At 44.8% G+C, this 19740-nt stretch overlaps 1 protein-coding gene and 1 pseudogene across 1 annotated transcript in view; one reads left to right on the top strand and one right to left on the bottom strand.

The window, feature by feature from the left end:
* Positions 1-19740, top strand: part of TYROBP (transmembrane immune signaling adaptor TYROBP) — a 275022-nt gene that overhangs the window by 62118 nt on the left and 193164 nt on the right. The gene's annotated exons all lie outside the window — the stretch shown is intronic.
* On the bottom strand, positions 5446-7281 carry LOC144767423 (uncharacterized; annotated as a pseudogene).

The following is a 19740-nucleotide window of genomic DNA, read 5'->3' as shown; positions in this document are numbered from 1 at the left end:
CACAAAGATTTGAGACACATAAATTGTCTGTCATGTGTAATATTAAAACGTGCTCGGACTGTAGCAAATCTTATGCACTAATATTGCAGAACCAGGGGAAGTTTCTAAAGTGAACAATATTCCATGGACATAAGCACTCCTTTCTGCCAGACAGTATTACTCATAAGTTAATACAAGAGCCATGACCATTTCACACAAAGGCTTTGTAAATGCCACATTTAACTTGCACCTCAGTGGCTCTGTTAGTTCCCTGTTTCTGAAGCAGCATGCCTTGCTTTCTTGTGCTGATTTGAACTGCCAACTTCCTTCACAGATGCACACTCATCAGGTAGAAGTGTGTATTTTGAAGGATGGTTGGGCAGGGCCGGGTCAGTCAGGTCTCAGACACATGTTTCTAAAATGATGATAGGTCTGTGAGGCTTGTAGGACTGAGTCGAATCATTCACATCTTGTTTGGTCTTGAGCAGAGTCTGTAACATTTTAGACATGTCCCTCTGAGTGGCCGTTAGGGTGAGACCTGTATCCATAAAAGACAGGTAGAGATGGCAATAATTGAGTCAAGTAAGGTTTGTTGCTAAATAAATCTAGCAGGGGTGAGCCGAGTGCCTAATATCCCAGGCTTGGCATCTAGATAGAATTCTGAACTTATACGTGTTCTTCTGACAGGCTGGAAAAGTCGGATAGGGTCAGTAAAACCTCATCCATGATACTATAAAAAGATAAGGAGTACTAGGGCAGAGTGAACCAAGTTAGCCTTCTGCCTCCTAAAACGAGCCATTCAAATGTTAGGTATGTGGCTCAGAAAAGTAGATATAAATTTGGCTAAGTATGGCCTAAGTGAGCCACGTTCTCCGTAAAGGTAGGCCGGGTTAAATGTTTGCTTAAAGGCAGGCAGGTTAGGCTTAGGTCTCTGAGGGTCCGTTAAAGCTGGGGAGGTTCAATAGCATCTTTATGCTTCTTAAAGGCAGATCCACATGTGGAAGACTCAGTCAAGGCTATATGGGTTGGACAGAGTCAGTAACTTCTGGGACGTATGCCTTTAAAATCCAAGTTGGAAACTAGGGGGTTTATTTATAAGCCCTGTGTGCTGCCGGAACGTCACTTTTTTTGACATTCCGGCGGTGCAGAGCCATATGTACGAGGGCACGAAAAACCACTTTGTGCGGCTTTTCATGTCCTCGTAGATATATTTTAAGGTAAAGCAGCGTAAGTCCCTGTGCTGTCTCACACTGCATCGTGAGGACATGCCATGGGTGTTGCAGTGGGCGTTCCCACTCGTCGCCCAAGGTATTTGACATATTCCCAGAGTTACAACACAGCATACATCTGGGAATGTGTCAAAACTGTATTCCTCCCCATGAATGTGCCCCTTCCTGCACAAAACAAATTGTTCTAACACCGCAGACACCCTTGGTGCAAGGATGGCTGTGTTGGCACTAGTTAGCCATTTGAGCACCTGCACAGTGGAAGAGGACATGAATGCACCGTATCGCAGAGATACAGAGTATTCCTGCCCATTTCTTTTGATGCCGGGCAGGTCGTCTGTTATATCTTAGCAACGGGTTGCCATCTCCACTGGATTCAGGGAGCAGGCAGTAGATGAAGTCAGAGGATGTAAACATGGGTTGTTGCTCTGCACTTAATAAACCTGCTGACATGCTTCTACTGCATTTTTGGTGACTTACAAATGGTGACGAGGATGGGATCTTGATTGCAAGGACACTGTACTGCCTGGAATATTTTGGAAGTGTTGGTGTCGATCTGTATTGATTATTGAACAACCGCTGGTTCTCGAACAGCTGTTGCCAGCCTGAGAATCAGGCAGGACCTGAGTGCTGCGGTCCTTTTGAAGTGAGTAGCCTGCTAAGGAATGGTGCAAATCTGTGATCTGTTGTGCACTAGGAATCACAGAAGAGCGTTGCGTTCGAGCAGCGGGTTAGTGCATTAAGCGGAAGCAAGCATCAAGCCTCATCGCGAGGAGTCACGTCGGGCATGCATTAACCAGAGGCAAGCATCGAGCCTCGGTGCGAGAAGTCATACCATACGTGTGTGTTTGTTTTTTTAAATGTGCTAATTTGTCACTAACCAAGGCAGGAGTCGTACCTCAGTGATGTGTTGCACGAGGAAGTGTTTCCTGCTTGCAACTGTGAGCCAGAAGAGTTCAAGGAGTCAGCTGGCGATCAAGGAAGGTGACGTACGGTGACGCACCTGCACATCGTGCGCTGTGTGTATGTGCTGGAGGTATTTGGTTGATGTGGCAACCCGGAGCATAGTGAGCCAGTAATGTTATGTCTTACTTGTGTAGGTGATGGTGCATGCTCCTTTCTCCATTCTGTTCTAGATGGTGTTTGCACGCGCCAGCAACCATGTTATAAAGATGTTTACAATTCAATACAGGCCCATGGTGGTTTGCCTGTTCGCTGCCGTCTGATCTCCACTGTTAGGACAGTTGGACTCAGCAGCGAAGCAGGTCCCACTCTGCACTGGAGTCATTGAATTAAACCTGGATTTATTTCAACTTCACGTCTCTTGTTCACATCATTTGGATGGGTGTATCAATCTTTTACATTTGGCAACAACTGGGATTTTTTTGCTTTCCTGCTGCTCACCAAGATTTGTGCACGCTTCCTCCACTCCGCTTATCTTCTGGATCGACTGCTGTTTCTCATTGGATCCTGGATTGCCTGTCTTCTTCCTACTACTGTTCGTTTCCGGAGTTTGCGGCATTTTGGATTGCTTTTCACGCTTTCAACACCTCCTCTTCTCCCTGCGAGTGTTGCCAGATTTTTAGACCCGGCCCAAGCCCAAAGCCGCTCAAATATAAGCCCAAAATAAGCCAAATCAGACCAGTTCCAGCCCAAAAACCAGCCCAAATTAGCAAGTCTGAAATGATGCACAAATTATCATCAGAAACAATTGTAAGGACAAATATACATTGTATCCAATATACAGATGGTGGGAGGGCGTTAACTGGGCACCTGCCTTAATGCCACTCCAATTTAAGACCAGTCCTTACTGTGACTTTGTCATGTGAAACAGGCACCGCTCAAAATACAATAGTAGAAAACAAAGAATAAGCAAGGCAAAAATAGTGTTCTGTGCAATTTACTGCTCCCTCTAAATTGTATTTTAATAAAGTCTGTAAAACTTAGTGTCTTCATTATTCATTACATTACAGATAAAAAAATATACATTGAAAAATGGTCACTCACTTCTCTTGATGAGCAGCAATTCTGTAAATCTTGCAGACGCTCGTTTCAAGGGGTGAGGCAAGTCCCTGTAAACATGGCCAGCACAAGGAAACTGCGAATTGTTCATTAATCACTTGTTTGTATTTCAACTTTGGCAGCTTTTGGCTGGATACAAAGACCTCAGCAGGAGCCACTTAGGTTTCTTCCAGTAGAAGACAGTCAGCTAGGTGAATAGGCCCATGGCATGCCTCCAGACGCAGATGCTTGTTTCAAGGGGTGAGGCAAGTCGCTGTAAACATGGCCAGCACAGGGAAACTGTGAATTGTTCATTAATCACTTGTTTGTATTTCAACTTTGGCAGCTTTTGACTGGACACAAAGACCTCAGCAGGAGCCACTTAGGTTTCTTCCAGTAGAAGACAGTCAGCTAAGTGAATAGGCACATGGCATGGCTCCAGACGCAGACGCTCATTTCAAGGAGTGAGGCAAGTCCCTGTAAACATGGCCAGCACAGGGAAACTGCGAATTGTTCATTAATCACTTGTTTGTATTTCAACTTTGGCATCTTTTGGCTGGACACTGGGTGCATTTGGAAGGGAGGGAGTTAATCTTTCAAAATGTCACCATACCCATTTATAGTATTAATGGATGTACAACAAGCAGTTTGTATGGCAAACCTGATTTATCTTCTTTTCTGGTCGTTGAGTATGGAAGGGAAAGGCTGTACAAAGGATGGCATAGATGTGCTTGCTGCATTACAGCATGAGCTGTGTTTCTTTGTTACTGCATGTTGCTTCAAATCATTATAATGGCCATGCAGTTCTATAGGGCAGTACACGCACTCTGCCTTGGTATGATCTTATTTTATTGGGTTATCCATCCTTTGGATTCAGAAACCACTACCACTGTTTTTTTATGTTTTGAACTCACTTGCCCATGTTGCTCTCTTTAAACTGCAACTGTTACGCTGTTGGGAGAAGCTGCACAATGATGAACTGTGTTGATGAGAGGGCAGGGGAGTACCTGAAACTGCAAGAGACAATTATCTCTATCTGTACTGGCATAACTGTGGTAATCCTAGCGCAAACACATGACAGTGGCACCTGCTCAATCAAAGTAGGGGGAAAATAGGCATGGCTCATGTTGATAAATTGTGTGGCACAATCTTAATGCAAAGCAGTTTTCAACATAGGATGCTTTGCAAAAGTTTAATTTTAAGGCATTATATTGTTCAAGTAAACTAATCTATGTTTAAAGTGTTAAGAAATGAGCAGGAGGATACAGTTCGCCATTGTGACTCCGTACTGTAGTAATCCTAGAGCTAATACATGACAATGGCACCTGCTCAATCAAAGTAGAGGGAAAATAGGCAATCTACACGATCGGACGTCAATAGCCACAGTGTTTTGCAAGGAGAAATTAATTTCAGGGACATGCCTCCATCCAATGTGAGATACAACTCCTATAGTCAGCCTGGTGTTTTGGTGAGTGCAAAAACCAGTTGTGAGTTTCTCTGATCACAAATTCTAAATTGCTAGGAATGCTCCTTATTGCTTTCTTAGCAGTGATTTCAAACAAGTGGCAAATACAGCGCACAAGTTGCAAGGATGGGTGCTCATCTCGCAACATGGTGAATGTTGAGTGGTGCTTCCCACACATGATGCTTACACCACCTGTGCCTATGCCAATTGCACTTTTTAACCTCAAGGTTACAGTTTTCAAGCAAGTTTAGGTTTGCATTTGCAATATCTTTGGAACAGGCATGATTTAATACTGCCATGGCAAGGAAAGCGCTTACAAATTTGTTAAGCTTTTTATTAAAATATAGAATGGAAATGCAGTGCTTCACTGCAATGTGGGTTGCTGGAAGTAGGAGAAGGTGGAGAATGGTGCTCTTCTAGGGTTGACACCAGCAGGAGTGACACGCAATGCTCTGGGTTACACAGTGGCAAGAGTAGGTCTAACAAAGTGTTCTTCTGGTCCTGTTAGTAGCAGGCAGGCATTGTTCCTCCTTCTGCAGTTAATGAGCAGGTATGTGAAAGTGTTTTTCTACCCCTGGCAACATACATGAGCTGCATGCAGCTCCCGGGTGGTGGCGGCGCTGACTGTTGTAATTTTAATCATACATTGTGCTGTTAAATTTTGCAAACGATTGCCGGGGTGGAAGAAATGAATAGGACTTTATTGCAATGTGTTTCAGTCCAAACTTAATATATAGAATATTTGAAAGCAGTTTTAGGCCCATTCTGTTCCTTCTATAATTTTTTAACAGCGTCATCTGAGAAAAAAACTCGTTCAACATGAGCATTGGATATCGGGAGAGTCAACAACTTTATAGCACCCATTGCAAGCTCGTGAAAACAATGGTTGCCAGCAGCATCGGTGTAGTTATACACTTCCATCCAGAACGATTCTATGTTTGAAGTGTTATGAAATGAGGATGAAGATATAGTTCTCCATTGTGACTCTAGGACCTCCAATGGACAAGTGAAAAAGGCTTCTGGCAAATCCGTTACAGGTGGTTTGGGATCTGCAAGTACTTTTTGCGGACTCAAACTTTCTAACTTTTTAAGCATGCTGAGAGACTTGGGGAGACAAGCTTTATATTAAGACACCAACACTTTCATGAACTCTAGGCACCTTGTCACAATGCCTTCCTTTGACACAGAGGGGAGTTTACTTTCTTCCAGCTTGTTACGGAAAGTGAGCCCAAGATCCACATCATCCTGTGAAAGATAAATGGCAGAACTTTGTAAGTCTAGGCTCTGCAACTGCTCCTGATTATAACATGTGAAAACACTTGGTTTTAGTATCCTTTTAAGTGTGGACAAGTACAGAGTATATAGATCACGGAAGATGTGGAGTGCATCCCCAGATTCTAGCTGAAAAATCTTGTTAACAACCTTTATTTCTTGGAGCACTGGCAACCTTTATTTCTTGGAGCACTGGCTTTAAGAGAGTGAGGTAAAGTAGATTTATCTCATCTTGATACATTTCCTGGAGCATCCTTGCTGCATAGCAGTGTTCCACATAGGATGCTGTGCAAAAGTGTAATTTTAAGGCATCAAATTGTTCTAGTAAACGATCTACACAATCTGCCATCACTAGCCACCGTGTTTCACAAGGAGAAATTAATTTCAGGGGCATGCCTCCGTCCAATGTCAGATACAACTCCTTATAGTCAGCCTTGCGTTTTGGTGAGTGGGAAAACCAGTTGTAAGTTTCTCGGATCATACATTCTATATTGCTAGGAATGCTCCTTATTGCTTTCTTAGCAATGATGTCAAGGGAGTGGCAAATACAGAGCACAAGTTGCACGGATGGTTGTTTATCTCGCAACAAGGTGAATGTTGAGTGGTGCTTCCCACACATGACGCTTGCCCCATCTGTACCTATGCCAATGACATTTTAAATCTCAAGGTTACAAGTTTCCAGCATGTTTAGGACTGCATTTGCTATATCTTCAGAACAGGCCTGATCTAATTCTACCATGGCAAGGAAAGTGCTTACATATTTGTTAAGCTTTTTGCTAGAATATTTATGAAAATGAGAATGAAGATATAGTTCTCCATTGTGACTCCTGGACCTCCACAGTAGTTTTTTCACTTCAATGTCAGTCGATTCATCAATCAATAAAGAAAATGGTGATGTTCCAATATCTTTCAGCAATTCCTCTTTGAAATATGGGCCCAACAGAGAATTATTAGTGCTGTACATTTTGTGCGGTGCATTCGGAAGGCAGGGAATTCATCTTTCAAAATTTCACCATACCCATCTATATTATTAATGGATGCACAGCAAGCAGTTTGTATGGCAAATCTGATTTATCTTCTTTTCTGATTGTTAGAAATGGAAGGGATAGGTTGGATAAAGGATGCCACAGATGTGCACGCTGCATTACAGCGTGAGCGGTGTTTAGTGGTTGCTGCATGTTGCTTCAAATCATTATAATGGGCACGGATGTCCACATGGCAGTACTTGCATGCTGCTTTGCTATCATCTGTCCTTACAGGGGCAATCCATTTTTTTAGTTCAGGATCCAACTCCCACTTTTTTCTGTATATTTTTTTATATTGTGACCACTTGCCCATCTTGCAATAGTTAAACTGCCAAGTCAGCTGGGCGCAAAAAAATGGACTATTTCACGATGAGGCTGGACGACTACCTGAAATTGCAACAGACAAAAGGCAATCATTGTCCCTGGCTCACTGCCAAACATGTAAAAAGCAATAACAAAATACTATCAATAAATCCCTACTTGCAATGGATACTATAGCATACAGGAGCAGCCCGTGCAGGTAAGAGGAGGTGGGTGGGGGTTAATTCGACACACAAGGGAAATGGTATTATTCAATTTGCCCTCTGGGTCGTCTATCCAATTCCTCCCCGCCTCCACCACCACCCTGCCCCACTGCTCTTACCTGTACAGGCCGCTTAAGGTAGCATACCTCAACATTGTGCAAGTCCGAGGGTGTCATTTCATTATTTTGGGGTACAATACCAGTAAAATCAAAAGGAGACAGTGTTATTGACTGAACTTGGGCAAGTAGTTTTACGAAGGGCTGACAATTGAGTCTGATTGAGTCAGAGTGGGATTTGTAATGTTTTGAAATGGAGGGTGGGCCAAAGGGTCGTGAGCCTCTTATTTAGAGAGTGTTAAGATGTATGCTCTAGCTTTCAATCTATTTATAATACACAAGGGTAGCTTAGTGATCTCAGCAAAAATGAAGACATCCTAATGGAATACTCCTCATACTTAACTTTCATGTCGGACTAAAGCTTGTGACTAGCTTTCCTCTTTGCATTTTAAACTGATATGACTGTGCTTTAAGCATGATGTATTGATGAAAAATGCATATTAAAAAAACATCTTATTTAGGATTCAGAATTCTTTTTTCCTTGTGCATTTGCCTGTGGTAAGAAAACTAAGGAGGATAATGTATTTTCTGGAGGGATCCATGTTTTGTCTAGTCCCAGATTTTCATTTATAGATAAAGGCCAAGTTAAGGGACCATCAGGCCTACTTTAGAACGAGTGACCTGCAAATTCACACTTAAATGTAAACACAACGAAGAGGAACAGCTCATCTCTTCACAGGTACTGGAGAGGCATCTTTCAAAACACACGTTGCACCACTGCGTTTCCATCCTTAGCTACATGTCACTAGACCAGTAGTATCCATTTATGTTTTGGTAAAAGATGTAGCAGTCACACATAGCTCAATGTGTAATAGTGAAAGGCTTACTAATTATGAACTGCAAGGAACAAAAGGAACTGGGTGGCATATTATCAAGACAAGAGATAAAATGATCGCCGCTTTATCGGCAGAAAACTGCCGATAAAGCGGTGATAATGGGCTTAATAATATGCTCTATGGAATTCCAATTGAAGCCCATATTAGATGTGAAGACAACCCTTGCTCACTTTGCCACTGGATTCAAGATAGCCTGGCTGATGAGGATTATGAATCCGAAACCGGTCCCAGGATGCTTGTTTCCGGTCCAGGGACGACATGGCTTGGCAGTTCGGGCTGGACTGTTCCCATGAGGCACAGGATCAGACTGATTTGCATATGGTCATGTCTGAACTGGAGTGGCAGAGTGAGCTAAAGAATGGTGATGGATTAAACCCAGATCAGTTGACTGGGGGTGAGTGTTTGATTTGTTCAAACGCTCCGTCCATCATCCCCTTTTGTATCGCTTTGTCTGCCCTAAGTTGGCAGGGTATGCTCAGACGTGAGTCCCATGCTTCCTTTGCCACTGGATTCAAGATAGCCTGGCTGATGAGGATTATGAATCCGAAACCGGTCCCAGGATGCTTGTTTCTGGTCCAGGGAAGACATGGCTTGGCAGTTCGGGCTGGACTGTTCACATGAGGCACAGGGTCAGACTAATTTGCATATTGCCATGTCTGAACTGGGGTGGCAGAGCGAGCTAAAGATTGGTGATGGATTAAACCCAGATCAGTTGACTGGGGGTGAGTGTTTTATTTGTTCAAACGCTCCGTCCATCATCCCCTTTTGTATCGCTTTGTCCGCCCTAAGTTGGCAGGGTATGCTCAGACGTGAGTCCCTTGCTCACTTTACCACTGGATTCAAGATAGCCTGGCTGATGAGGATTATGAATCTGAAACCGGTCCCAGGATGCTTGTTTCCGGTCCAGGGAAGACATGGCTTGGCAGTTCGGGCTGGACTGTTCCCATGAGGCACAGGGTCAGACTGATTTGCATATGGCCATGTCTGAACTGGGGTGGCAGAGTGAGCTAAAGAATGGTGATGGATTAAACCCAGATCCTTTGACTGGGGGTGAGTGTTTGATTTGTTCAAACCCTCTGTCCATCATCCCCTTTTGTATCCACTTTTGACATCGCGTCGGGGCTACTGGTAGCATCAACTGCCGCAATGTTAAAGGCTGCGATCATATCGCCGCTGTCGGATTTTGACTATGTAGCATACTAATCGGACCGGCGGTTATGCCGCGGTCCTGGCGGGTGGTCTTTTTGCACTACCATGCTGGTCGGGGTGATTTCCCAACTGCCCTCCTAATAGATCCCAAAGCTATTAACCCCTTCGCTGCTAGGCCTTTTCCCCCTCCTGTGCTAAGGCTTTTTTTGGTGTTTTGGGGTAGTGCGCGCTTAGGCCCTTGTAACTTTTTGACCACATAAGGGATCCGCGCCAAATTTGCGTCCTTTTCTTCCAACATCATGGGGATTCTAAAGGCGCCCAGGGTTTGTGGATTCCCTTGGAGGGGTCCCAGAAATTAACCAAAATATAGTGTTTTTTTTGTTTTTTTCAGAAAAATGGGAAAAACGGGCTGCAAATGAAAGCCTCTGGCTTTTTCCCTGAATATGGTATCAAAAAAGGGTTTGTGGGGCTGAATTCTCCATTTTCTCAGCTTTTAGGGAATGACAGTGTTTTGTCAGAGAACCGAAATTTTTCACTCAGTTTTGGCATTTTTCTGGGACATAGCCTATTTTTGCTATTTTTAGAGCTTTCCACCTCCTTCCAGTTAATGGTAGAAATGAGTTTGAAAGCAATAATGGATCCTGGACAGCTTTACATTTCCGAAAAATAGACAAAATTCTGAATTCAGAAAGGGGTCATTTGTCTAAATCCATGAAGGGTTCGTTATAGAAACTAACAGTTAGATATTGGAATATTTGAAAATTTGTTGAAAACAACGGCCTTTTGTCTCAACGTTTTCACCTATAACTTTCTCTAATTTTGACAGCTCTTGGAAAGCAATATACCGTTACATCCGTTAGACCTTCCTGGTTGTGGGGATATATGGGACTTGTAGTTTCACCAAGAACCCGACGAACCCAGATCCAAAAACTGAGCAGCAACTTGCAATGGTATTTTTTCATTTACTGGGTATAGTGCACTTTGTCTTGGAAAATGTACACATGGAATAATCTGCATGAAAGACACCTATGTATGTATGAATTGGGTACAAATTATAGAGTTCAGAAACAGTATATAATTGCACATTTTCAAAGTTGGGAATACTCATACTAGCATGAGAATTATTGGTCATTTTTCATAAAGTTTTTTTTTCTACACAATATCTTTCATTCAAAGGGAGAAATGCAAGAAAGCTCAATTGGTAATAACAGTTGATTTACAAATCTGAATTACCCCAAGTGTCCCGATAAAAACGGTACCTCACTTGTGTGGGTCGGCCTTGTGCCTGCGACAGGAAACGGCGCAAAATGCAACGTGGTCACACCTAAATTTTGCAGTTACAAATTGACCCTTTTTTGGCAAAGTGCCTACCTGTAGTTTTTGCACCCTAGTTCTTCCGGCACCTAGGGAAACCTAGCAAACCTATACATTTTTGAAAAGTAGACACCCAGGGGAATTCAGGATGGGATGACTCGACTGCCTACCACCAGGTTTTGTTACCCAGAATCCCTTGCAAAGCTCAGATTTTGAAAAAAACAAAACATTTTCCTCACATTTCTGTGGTGGAAAGTTCTGGAATCTGCGTGGATCAACAAATTTCCACCCACCCAGCGTGCCCCCAGGTCTCCCAAAAAAAATGGTACCTCACTTGTGTGGGTCGGCCTTGTGCCTACCACGGGAAACGGCACAAAATGCAACGTGGTCGCTCCTCAATTTCCCAGTGAAATCTTAAGCTCTTTGGACAAAGAGACTACCTTTTGTTTTTGAGCCGTAGCTCAACCAGCACCTAGGGAAACCTAGCAAACCTATACATTTTTGAAAACTAGACACCCAGGGCAATTCAGGATGGGGTGACTCGTCTGCCTACCCCCAGGTTTTGTTACCCAGAATCCCTTGCAAACATAAATATTTGACCAAAAAAACACATTTTCCTCACATTTCTGTGAAGGAAAGTTCTGGAATCTGCGTGGATCAACAAATTTGCACCCACCCAGCGTGCCCCTAGGTCTCCCGAAAAAAATGGTACCTCACTTGCGTGGGTAGGCATAGTGGCTGCGACATGAAACCGCGCAAAACGCAGCATGGTCGCATCTCAATTTCCCAGTGAAATTTAGCACGATTCGGACAAAAAGACTACCTTTTGTTTTTGCGCCGTAGCTCTGCCAGCACCTAGGGAAACCTAGCAACCCTATACATTTTTGAAAACTAGACAACCAGGGCAATTCAGGATGGGGTGACGCGTCTGCCTACCCCCAGGTTTTGTTACCCAGAATCTCTTTCAAACAAAAAAATTTGACCAAAAAAACACATTTTCCTCACATTTCTGTGGGGGAAAGTTCTGGAATCTGCGTGGATCAACAAATTTCTACCCACCCAGCGTGCCCCCAGGTCTCCCGAAAAAAATGGTACCCCACTTGCGTGGGTAGGCATAGTGGCTGCGACATGAAACAGCGCAAAACGCAGCATGGTCGCACCTCAATTTCCCAGTGAAATTTAGCACGATTCAGACAAAAAGACTACCTTTTGTTTTTGCGCCGTAGCTCTGCCAGCACCTAGGGAAACCTAGCAAACCTATACATTTCTGAAAACTAGACACCCAGGGCAATTCAGGATGGGGTGACTCGTCTGCCTACCCCCAGGTTTTGTTACCCAGAATCCCTTTCAAACAAAACAATTTAACCAAAAAAACACATTTTCCTCACATTTCTGTGGTGGAAAGTTCTGGAATCTGCGTGGATCAACAAATTTCCATCCACCCAGTGTGCCCCCAGGTCTCCCGAAAAAAATGGTACCTCACTTGCGTGGGTAGGCATAGTGGCTGCGACATGAAACAGCGCAAAACGCAGCATGGTCGCACCTCAATTTCCCAGTGAAATTTTGCACGATTCGGACAAAAAGACTACCTTTTGTTTTTGCGCCGTAGCTCTGCCAGCACCTAGGGAAACCTAGCAAACCTATACATTTCTGAAAACTAGACACCCAGGGCAATTCAGGATGGGGTGACTCGTCTGCCTACCCCCAGGTTTTGTTACCCAGAATCCCTTTCAAACAAAAAAATTTGACCAAAAAAACACATTTTCCTCACATTTCTGTGGGGGAAAGTTCTGGAATCTGCGTGGATCAACAAATTTCCATCCACCCAGTGTGCCCCCAGGTCTCCCGAAAAAAATGGTACCTCACTTGCGTGGGTAGGCATAGTGGCTGCGACATGAAACAGCGCAAAACGCAGCATGGTCGCACCTCAATTTCCCAGTGAAATTTTGCACGATTCGGACAAAAAGACTACCTTTTGTTTTTGCGCCGTAGCTCTGCCAGCACCTAGGGAAACCTAGCAAACCTATACATTTCTGAAAACTAGACACCCAGGGCAATTCAGGATGGGGTGACTCGTCTGCCTACCCCCAGGTTTTGTTACCCAGAATCCCTTTCAAACAAAAAAATTTGACCAAAAAAACACATTTTCCTCACATTTCTGTGGTGGAAAGTTCTGGAACCTGCGTGGATCATCAAATTTCCATGCACCCAGTGTGCCCCCAGGTCTCCCGAAAAAAATGGTACCTCACTTGCGTGGGTAGGCATAGTGGCTGCGACATGAAACAGCGCAAAACGCAGCATGGTCGCACCTCAATTTCCCAGTGAAATTTAGCACGATTCGGACAAAAAGACTACCTTTTGTTTTTACGCCGTAGCTCTGCCAGCACCTAGGGAAACCTAGCAAACCTATACATTTCTGAAAACTAGACACCCAGGGCAATTCAGGATGGGGTGACTCGTCTGCCTACCCCCAGGTTTTGTTACCCAGAATCCCTTTCAAACAAAAAAATTTGACCAAAAAAACACATTTTCCTCACATTTCTGTGGTGGAAAGTTCTGGAATCTGCGTGGATCAACAAATTTCCATCCATCCAGTGTGCCCCCAGGTCTCCCGAAAAAAATGGTACCTCACTTGCGTGGGTAGGCATAGTGGCTGCGACATGACACAGCGCAAAACGCAGCATGATCGCACCTCAATTTCCCAGTGAAATTTAGCACGATTCAGACAAAAAGACTACCTTTTGTTTTTGCGCCGTAGCTCTGCCAGCACCTAGGGAAACCTAGCAAACCTATACATTTCTGAAAACTAGACACCCAGGGCAATTCAGGATGGGGTGACTCGTCTGCCTACCCCTAGGTTTTGTTACCCAGAATCCCTTACAAACATAAAAATTTGACCAAAAAAACACATTTTCCTCACATTTCTGTGGTGGAAAGTTCTGGAATCTGCGTGGATCAACAAATTTCCACCCACCCAGCGTGCCCCCAGGTCTCCCGAAAAAAATGGTACCTCACTTGCGTGGGTAGGCATAGTGGCTGCGACATGAAACCGCGCAAAACGCAGCATGGTCGCACCTCAATTTCCCAGTGAAATTTAGCACGATTCGGACAAAAAGACTACCTTTTGTTTTTACGCCATAGCTCTGCCAGCACCTAGGGAAAACTAGCAAACCTATACATTTCTAAAAACTAGACACCCAGGGCAATTCAGGATGGGGTGACTCGTCTGCCTACCCCCAGGTTTTGTTACCCAGAATCCCTTACAAACATAAAAATTTGACCAAAAAAACACATTTTCCTCACATTTCTGTGGTGGAAAGTTCTGGAATCTGCGTGGATCAACAAATTTCCACCCACCCAGCGTGCCCCCAGGTCTCCTGAAAAAAATGATACCTCACTTGCGTGGGTAGGCATAGTGGCTGCGACATGAAACAGCGCAAAACGCAGCATGGTCGCACCTCAATTTCCCAGTGAAATTTTGCACAATTCTGACAAAAAGACTACCTTTTGTTTTTGCGCCGTAGCTCTGCCAGCACCTAGGGAAAACTAGCAAACCTATACATTTCTGAAAACTAGACACCCAGGGCAATTCAGGATGGGGTGACTCGTCTGCCTACCCCCAGGTTTTGTTACCCAGAATCCCTTACAAACATAAAAATGTGACCAAAAAAACACATTTTCCTCACATTTCTGTGGTGGAAAGTTCTGGAATCTGCGTGGATCAACAAATTTCCACCCACCCAGCGTGCCCCCAGGTCTCCCGAAAAAAATGGTACCTCACTTGCGTGGGTAGGCATAGTGGCTGCGACATGAAACCGCGCAAAACGCAGCATGGTCGCACCTCAATTTCCCAGTGAAATTTAGCACGATTCGGACAAAAAGACTACCTTTTGTTTTTACGCCATAGCTCTGCCAGCACCTAGGGAAAACTAGCAAACCTATACATTTCTGAAAACTAGACACCCAGGGCAATTCAGGATGGGGTGACTCGTCTGCCTACCCCCAGGTTTTGTTACCCAGAATCCCTTACAAACATAAAAATTTGACCAAAAAAACACATTTTCCTCACATTTCTGTGGTGGAAAGTTCTGGAATCTGCGTGGATCAACAAATTTCCACCCACCCAGCGTGCCCCCAGGTCTCCTGAAAAAAATGATACCTCACTTGCGTGGGTAGGCATAGTGGCTGCGACATGAAACAGCGCAAAACGCAGCATGGTCGCACCTCAATTTCCCAGTGAAATTTTGCACAATTCTGACAAAAAGACTACCTTTTGTTTTTGCGCCGTAGCTCTGCCAGCACCTAGGGAAAACTAGCAAACCTATACATTTCTGAAAACTAGACACCCAGGGCAATTCAGCATGGGGTGACTCGTCTGCCTACCCCCAGGTTTTGTTACCCAGAATCCCTTACAAACATAAAAATGTGACCAAAAAAACACATTTTCCTCACATTTCTGTGGTGGAAAGTTCTGGAATCTGCGTGGATCAACAAATTTCCACCCACCCAGCGTGCCCCCAGGTCTCCCGAAAAAAATGGTACCTCACTTGCGTGGGTAGGCATAGTGGCTGCGACATGAAACAGCGCAAAACGCAGCATGGTCGCACCTCAATTTCCCAGTGAAATTTTGCACTATTCGGACAAAAAGACTACCTTTTGTTTTTGCGCCGTAGCTCTGCCAGCACCTAAGGAAACCTAGCAAACCTATACATTTTTGAAAACTAGACACCCAGGGCAATTCAGGATGGGGTGACTCGTCTGCCTACCCCCAGGTTTTGTTACCCAGAATCCCTTACAAACATAAAAATGTGACCAAAAAAACACATTTTCCTCACATTTCTGTGGTGGAAAGTTCTGGAATCTGCGTGGATCAACAAATTTCCACCCACCCAGCGTGCCCCCAGGTCTCCTGAAAAAAATGATACCTCACTTGCGTGGGTAGGCATAGTGGCTGCGACATGAAACAGCGCAAAACGCAGCATGGTCGCACCTCAATTTCCCAGTGAAATTTTGCACAATTCTGACAAAAAGACTACCTTTTGTTTTTGCGCCGTAGCTCTGCCAGCACCTAGGGAAAACTAGCAAACCTATACATTTCTGAAAACTAGACACCCAGGGCAATTCAGGATGGGGTGACTCGTCTGCCTACCCCCAGGTTTTGTTACCCAGAATCCCTTACAAACATAAAAATGTGACCAAAAAAACACATTTTCCTCACATTTCTGTGGTGGAAAGTTCTGGAATCTGCGTGGATCAACAAATTTCCACCCACCCAGCGTGCCCCCAGGTCTCCCGAAAAAAATGGTACCTCACTTGCGTGGGTAGGCATAGTGGCTGCGACATGAAACAGCGCAAAACGCAGCATGGTCGCACCTCAATTTCCCAGTGAAATTTTGCACTATTCGGACAAAAAGACTACCTTTTGTTTTTGCGCCGTAGCTCTGCCAGCACCTAAGGAAACCTAGCAAACCTATACATTTTTGAAAACTAGACACCCAGGGCAATTCAGGATAGGGTGACTCGTCTGCCTACCCCCAGGTTTTGTTACCCAGAATCCCTTGAAAACATAAATATTTGACCAAAAAAACACATTTTCCTCACATTTCTGTGGTGGAAAGTTCTGGAATCTGCGTGGATCAACAAATTTCCACCCACCCAGCGTGCCCCCAGGTCTCCCGAAAAAAATGGTACCTCACTTGCGTGGGTAGGCATAGTGGCTGCGACATGAAACAGCGCAAAACGCAGCATGGTCGCACCTCAATTTCCCAGTGAAATTTTGCACGATTCTGACAAAAAGACTACCTTTTGTTTTTGCGCCGTAGCTCTGCCAGCACCTAGGGAAAACTAGCAAACCTATACATTTCTGAAAACTAGACACCCAGGGCAATTCAGGATGGGGTGACTCGTCTGCCTACCCCCAGGTTTTGTTACCCAGAATCCCTTACAAACATAAAAATGTGACCAAAAAAACACATTTTCCTCACATTTCTGTGGTGGAAAGTTCTGGAATCTGCGTGGATCAACAAATTTCCACCCACCCAGCGTGCCCCCAGGTCTCCCGAAAAAAATGGTACCTCACTTGCGTGGGTAGGCATAGTGGCTGCGACATGAAACAGCGCAAAACGCAGCATGGTCGCACCTCAATTTCCCAGTGAAATTTTGCACTATTCGGACAAAAAGACTACCTTTTGTTTTTGCGCCGTAGCTCTGCCAGCACCTAAGGAAACCTAGCAAACCTATACATTTTTGAAAACTAGACACCCAGGGCAATTCAGGATAGGGTGACTCGTCTGCCTACCCCCAGGTTTTGTTACCCAGAATCCCTTGAAAACATAAATATTTGACCAAAAAAACACATTTTCCTCACATTTCTGTGGTGGAAAGTTCTGGAATCTGCGTGGATCAACAAATTTCCACCCACCCAGCGTGCCCCCAGGTCTCCCGAAAAAAATGGTACCTCACTTGCGTGGGTAGGCATAGTGGCTGCGACATGAAACAGCGCAAAACGCAGCATGGTCGCACCTCAATTTCCCAGTGAAATTTTGCACGATTCTGACAAAAAGACTACCTTTTGTTTTTGCGCCGTAGCTCTGCCAGCACCTAGGGAAAACTAGCAAACCTATACATTTCTGAAAACTAGACACCCAGGGCAATTCAGGATGGGGTGACTCGTCTGCCTACCCCCAGGTTTTGTTACCCAGAATCCCTTACAAACATAAAAATGTGACCAAAAAAACACATTTTCCTCACATTTCTGTGGTGGAAAGTTCTGGAATCTGCGTGGATCAACAAATTTCCACCCACCCAGCGTGCCCCCAGGTCTCCCGAAAAAAACGGTACCTCACTTGCGTGGGTAGACATAGTGGCTGAAACAGGAAACGGTTCAAATCGTACGGTGGTGAATTTACATTACCTTATTGCAAAACTACCTTGATTTTGGGGGGGGGGGATCTGAATTTGTGGCCCGGGGCTCGGTGGTATTCTTTGCAAAGTAGCAAACCTAAACAGTTCTGAAAACTAGACACCCGGGGGAGTCCAGGGAGGTATGGCATGCATGGGTCCCCCAATGTTTTCCTACCCAGAACTCTCTGCAAACCTTAAAATTAGGTAATAATTGCACTTTTCCAAACTTTTTGGCGTGGGATCGCCGTGCCGGCAAAAAAGTCGTACCACCCTGCGTTCCCCTTGTTCTCCCGAGTAAAAGGATACCTCACTTGTGTGGGTGCCCCAAAGCAGAACACCCCAAAAATGAATTTTGAAAAAAGTAGTTTTTACTCATATTTACGTTTTACAAATTAAGCACCCCAGCCTAAGTCACTTGCCTTTGGCCCACCCACACAAGTGAGGTATCATTTTACTCGGGAGAACAAGGGAAACGCTGGGTGGTAGGACATTTGTTCCGGCAGCGAGATCCCACCCAAAAAAGTATGGAAAAGTTGGTTTTTGGACCAAAATTTCAGGTTTGCAGGGGTTTCTGGGTAGGAAAACATTGGGGGACCCACGCATGCCATACCACCCTGGACTCCCCCGGGTGTCTAGTTCTCAGAACTGTTTGGGTTTGGTAGTTTCCAAAGATGCCTGCCAAGCCCCGGGCCAAAAGCTCAGGTGACCCCCTCAAAAAATAAGATTATTTGGCTAAAGGTAATGTTTTCGTCTCCACAGTATGAATTGGGCCTTTTCCTAAAGCAGCCGCTATGCCTACCCACGCAAGTGAGGTACCATTTTTATCGGGAGACCTTGGGGAACGCTGGGTGGGAGGTAATTTGTGTGAGCCCAGTGATGCCACGCTTTCCCACACTAAAACGTGTGAAAAAAAAAGATTTTTTCCAAGCAAAAAATGAGGTTTGCAAGGGATTCTGGGTAAAGGAACGTTGGAGGATCCACGCAAGCCATACCTCCTTGGAAGCCCCCGGGTGTCTACTTTTCAGAAATGTGTGGGTTTGGTAGGTTTCCCTAGATGGCTGTCTCGCACGGGGCCAAAAACCCGGGTAACCCCTCTTGCAAAAGCTGGTGGACATGAATTCTCCAGCTTTTGCAAGAGGGGTTACCTGGATTTCTGGCCCCGTGCGAGACAGCCATCTAGGGAAACCTACCAAACCCACACATTTCTGAAAAGTAGACACCCGGGGGAGTCCAGGGAGGTATGGCATGCGTGGGTCCCCCAATGTTTTCCTACCCAGAACTCCTTGAAAACATAAAAATGTGACCAAAAAAACACATTTTCCTCACATTTCTGTGGTGGAAAGTTCTGGAATCTGCGTGGATCAACAAATTTCCACCCACCCAGCGTGCCCCCAGGTCTCCCGAAAAAAACGGTACCTCACTTGCGTGGGTAGACATAGTGGCTGCAACAGGAAACGGTTCAAATCGTACGGTGGTGAATTTACATTACCTTATTGCAAAACTACCTTGATTTTGGGGGGGGGGGATCTGAATTTGTGGCCCGGGGCTCGGTGGTATTCTTTGCAAAGTAGCAAACCCAAACAGTTCTGAAAACTAGACACCCGGGGGAGTCCAGGGAGGTATGGCATGCATGGGTCCCCCAATGTTTTCGTACCCAGAACTCTCTGCAAACCTTAAAATTAGGTAAAAATTGCACTTTTCCAAACTTTTTGGCGTGGGATCGCCGTGCCGGCAAAAAAGTCGTACCACCCTGCGTTCCCCTTGTTCTCCCGAGTAAAAGGATACCTCACTTGTGTGGGTGCCCCAAAGTAGAACACCCCAAAAATGAATTTTGAAAAAGGTAGTTTTTACTCATATTTACGTTTTACAAATTAAGCACCCCAGCCTAAGTCACTTGCCTTTGGCCCACCCACACAAGTGAGGTATCATT

The sequence above is a fragment of the Lissotriton helveticus genome, chromosome 7 (assembly GCF_964261635.1).
Source record: "Lissotriton helveticus chromosome 7, aLisHel1.1, whole genome shotgun sequence".
Taxonomy (NCBI): Eukaryota; Metazoa; Chordata; class Amphibia; order Caudata; family Salamandridae; genus Lissotriton; species Lissotriton helveticus.
This window is presented reverse-complemented; position numbering and strand designations above follow the sequence as displayed.